The 4,126-nt window shown below is 34.1% G+C and overlaps 1 pseudogene across 1 annotated transcript; it reads left to right on the forward strand.

The window, feature by feature from the left end:
* Window positions 1-265: 265 nt before the first annotated feature.
* Window positions 266-1,125, forward strand: LOC143923244 (V-type proton ATPase 16 kDa proteolipid subunit c pseudogene; annotated as a pseudogene). Its single transcript, XR_013261711.1, has one exon. The product of XR_013261711.1 is annotated as a V-type proton ATPase 16 kDa proteolipid subunit c pseudogene (transcript).
* Window positions 1,126-4,126: the final 3,001 nt, after the last annotated feature.

The following is a 4,126-nucleotide window of genomic DNA, read 5'->3' on the forward strand; positions in this document are numbered from 1 at the left end:
ATTCGTCGGTTTGTTTTTAACCACAGCATTCCATTATCACTATATACTTTTTGGAAACGAACCAATAGACTTTTTATTAGGCGCAATACTCCTCGTTTATGATACCGATCAATAACTCTCCTCAATTACTCGACTTTTGAGTAATAGTCTCATGACTACGAGCATCGTGTTTTGTATCACGTGTCATACAAAAATTCATATCAAGATTGTAATCTGCACACATACTCAGATTACGACTGCCCTAATCGTCAATACCGACGATCAGTCGCCGTTTGTGTTTTAGCCCGTACACACGCCAACCCAAAATCAACAACTATGGCGGACCTACTTCCAGAGACCAATCCCATCTACGGTCCATTCTTCGGGGTTATGGGAATCACCAGCGCCGTGATATTCACATCCCTGGGAGCTGCGTATGGCACGGCTAGATCCGGCACTGGAATCGCGGCCATGTCTATCATGAGGCCCGAAATGATCATGAAATCTGTGATACCCGTTGTCATGGCGGGTATCATTGGTATCTACGGGCTTGTCATAGCCATCTTGCTCGCTGGACCGCTTGATGAGCCGGCTAATTTCACCCTATTCCAAGGTTTCCTGTCTCTCGGATCTGGTCTTTCTGTTGGATTTGCAGGGCTGGCTGCTGGTATTGCGATTGGTGTTGTCGGAGATGTCGGGGTTCGGGGTACAGCACAGCAGCCTCGTTTGTTCGTCGGAATGATTCTTATACTTATTTTTGCTGAAGTATTGGCCCTCTACGGACTCATCGTAGCCATTTATCTATATACCAAATTCTAGTGATAAATTGTTATTATTTTAATTTTGTTCACGTTGATAACTTTTGTGTTCATCCTGATCATGTTGTTCGTGTGATATTAATACATCGCCTGATTATTTATTTAATTACCGATTATGATGTAGTTTGCTGAATAATAAATATTTTAAGATTAAATCTATTCGTTTTTACTATTATACCATATTTGAATTCATACGCATTATTCGTTAGAATGAAATGTAAACCCGTCATGTCATATTCCTAGAAATTTTAACACACCTTTATATGTAATGTACATACATAAGTATTGACAAACAAGTGTTTGAGATAAAATGATTATATTGTGTTGCGAACTTATCAAATGTTCTTTCAATGACTGAATCATATAATAAGTATTTTCATAATAGATCAAGCTTGTTGACAATAAGTAATATTGTTCATCAAATTGAACGTACATATAACACTCTTGATTTATATGACATAATACCATCTACAGATGTGTAATTTTACATAACTTTCTTTATACATAGTCGAAACATGTTTCTTTATAATATTATAACGCCAGATAAAGTTGAATTGTGTCGTCAATCAATTACTATCATATGACACCAAATAAATGCTTGTTAATACTCTATCGCAGTTTAGAGATTATTTCGGACGTTTCGATAACGAAATACAATCGCTCATGTCAAAATCAATAAATCAGTCAATAAAAATGCGATAAAATTTTACAGATTAGACATTTTATGTAGAAAATTCAAGGAAACGTCGATAATGTCGCAGTACTTATTCCACTGAATTAATGCATTCGAATATGCACATATGTATATTTTATATAATTAAATATTTTTTTGAATACGTAATCTTCTTCAGTATGTTTTTAATTTGTAAAGTTAATTCATTTTGAAATATTTGACGATTCGTTGAACAGCGTCTGAGTTAACCGGTGACTTAACTGTGTCGTATGATATATCAATTTCGGGGTCAGATGCACGAAACCGTTGATTCATGTACATACAATTTAGTTTCTAGTATATTTTACCCAGTCAATCGGTTATTCGAATTAAATATTATCACAAATCACACCTATGAACATACTCAAATGTAGCCTAAATAGATATTATCCCAATGATACCAAACTGTACTTTAAAAATATATTTAATTACATACATACATATATAAATTGGTTGCACTTTTAATATTAAATATATCATTTTGTATATATTAAGAATAATGATTTACAATTATACAATTATATTACGCGAAATCCTACTTTCCGAAATTTGCATAATATATGTATACATATGTACATATGTATGTACATACATATGTACATAACAAAAACCAACATTATTTTATATTAAGAAACTTCGAAAATTTAATACCCATATTAATAGAAAATTACTTTCTGCCTAAAAAATTAGAAACTTTTAAATTATCTAATTATTAATTTAATTTAAAAATGATTTTTATAAAAACCAAAAGATTTATTCATATTGCATATACACGCTATTTAAATGAAACCAAAAACATACAAATCCCGGTCAACTAAAATTTTGAAAAAAAATTACAACGAACAATAAACATATCAGCTAATTAACGGCTTTCGGATTATATAAATATACAGACATATTCACACACACACACACATATACACTTTTTAAACCAAGAAAACCGATTCTGAGTTCAAATCAGTCAAAATCTCGAAGTCGAATATAATCACAAAAATTCTTATATTTTTTTAAATAAAATTTATATTTCCCCATGATGTCATTACAGGTTGCCCCTGAGCTTTTATAATCTATTGTATATAATTTTTTAGATTATAAATTTTGAAATCGTATTCAAATAGTTACATTACATAGTTGGTAGGATGGCTTTGGACTATTTGATGGAGGAACCGTTTCAACAATAAATTCAGATAAATCGGCAAACTTTGATAGGAAACGATCGACTTGGAGTCAAATATCTACAAATTATACTCCAAATAAATTATTTTCACCCAAGGTCAACTCACGGTATCAAACCCGGCAACCTCTCAGTGATTAGTAAGGCAACCATCGAGCTATGCTGTTGGCTACATATATAGATAAAGTCAAAATTAAATTATAAAGGCTTATATGTATATAAATTTAATGGAATGGAATCCATTAACAGCTTGTAATATTCAACTGATGAGTTTCTCGCGATAATTGCAGCTGGCAAAAACAAAGCGCATTTTCACACATGTGGCGTACATTGCGCCTTAATAAAATTTCATGCATTGTACAAAATAAGTGTTTTCGTAACAATACTCTTCGGAATGAATTCCACTATCTCGCAAATGGAATCGCAGATTAAATCCTCATTCGGCACGTGACCACGTCTCTAACTTTTCCCGCAAAGGATACTCTCATTTCCTTCAGCACTTCCGACTGCAAAATTCCCACCTCGAAAATTGCGGGAAAAAGTCTCCAGAAAGAGAGCAAGTGAGAGGACTAGCGACTCGATTACAACAATCGCTTTCAAAAATTTAAAGCTCTCGCATGCTTTCGCGCTTAACGAGGCGCTTAACGCTCACGGTTTCGTTTTCGTACGCACCTGAGAATAAGCCGTTAAGCTTTAAGCGCCAGCTTTCGTAATAGAATACATTAAAAACCCGTTACGCCCGCTAGGTCGAAAGTCGAAAATAATTTCAAATGATTAAATCCAATGTTCTTTTTTAATTTACGCAAACAATTCGAATTAATTAAAACGCGGCGGCCGGAATTCGTTCGAGGGTGAAAAGGTTGCCGATCCCGCGAGCATATCCAATGACCGGTAAAGGCGACGTGACTTTTTAATTTTTGTTCCCCTTTTAAATCCTTCAACGATCTTATCGAAAAATCGAAAGCATTCTTTCGTACACCGGTTGCTGTACGAGCTTAAATGTATTCAATTCAATGCATTTTGATTTAAGATTCTTATCATTTAACATACATACATTAAAGAAATCATCATACTACTTACATATGTATGTCGCTTTAAAATTTCGTCATGATGGTTACCATGCCAAATTCAACACTTTAAATGGGACATGTTGGATTAATCTATTGTATAATATATTACTATAGCGATGAGTGCATTACACATATAGCCAGCAGCATAGCTCGGTCGTTAAGCTTCTGCTTAACACCGAGAAGCGCCGGGTTCGATCCCATGAGCTGACCGCGATTTAAAAGAAATTTTCTGAGTATATTTGTAGTGCTGGTGGTCAGACCTGTATATTTGAGACTCCTGGTCGATCGTTTCCTATCAGAGTTTGCCAATTTTCTCTGATTTCATTGTTGAAACGGTTCCCGATTGAAAATTGACTAAAAATCCTTCCTATCT

Source organism: Arctopsyche grandis, chromosome 3 (genome assembly GCF_051622035.1).
Source record: "Arctopsyche grandis isolate Sample6627 chromosome 3, ASM5162203v2, whole genome shotgun sequence".
In the NCBI taxonomy this organism is placed as follows: domain Eukaryota; kingdom Metazoa; phylum Arthropoda; class Insecta; order Trichoptera; family Hydropsychidae; genus Arctopsyche; species Arctopsyche grandis.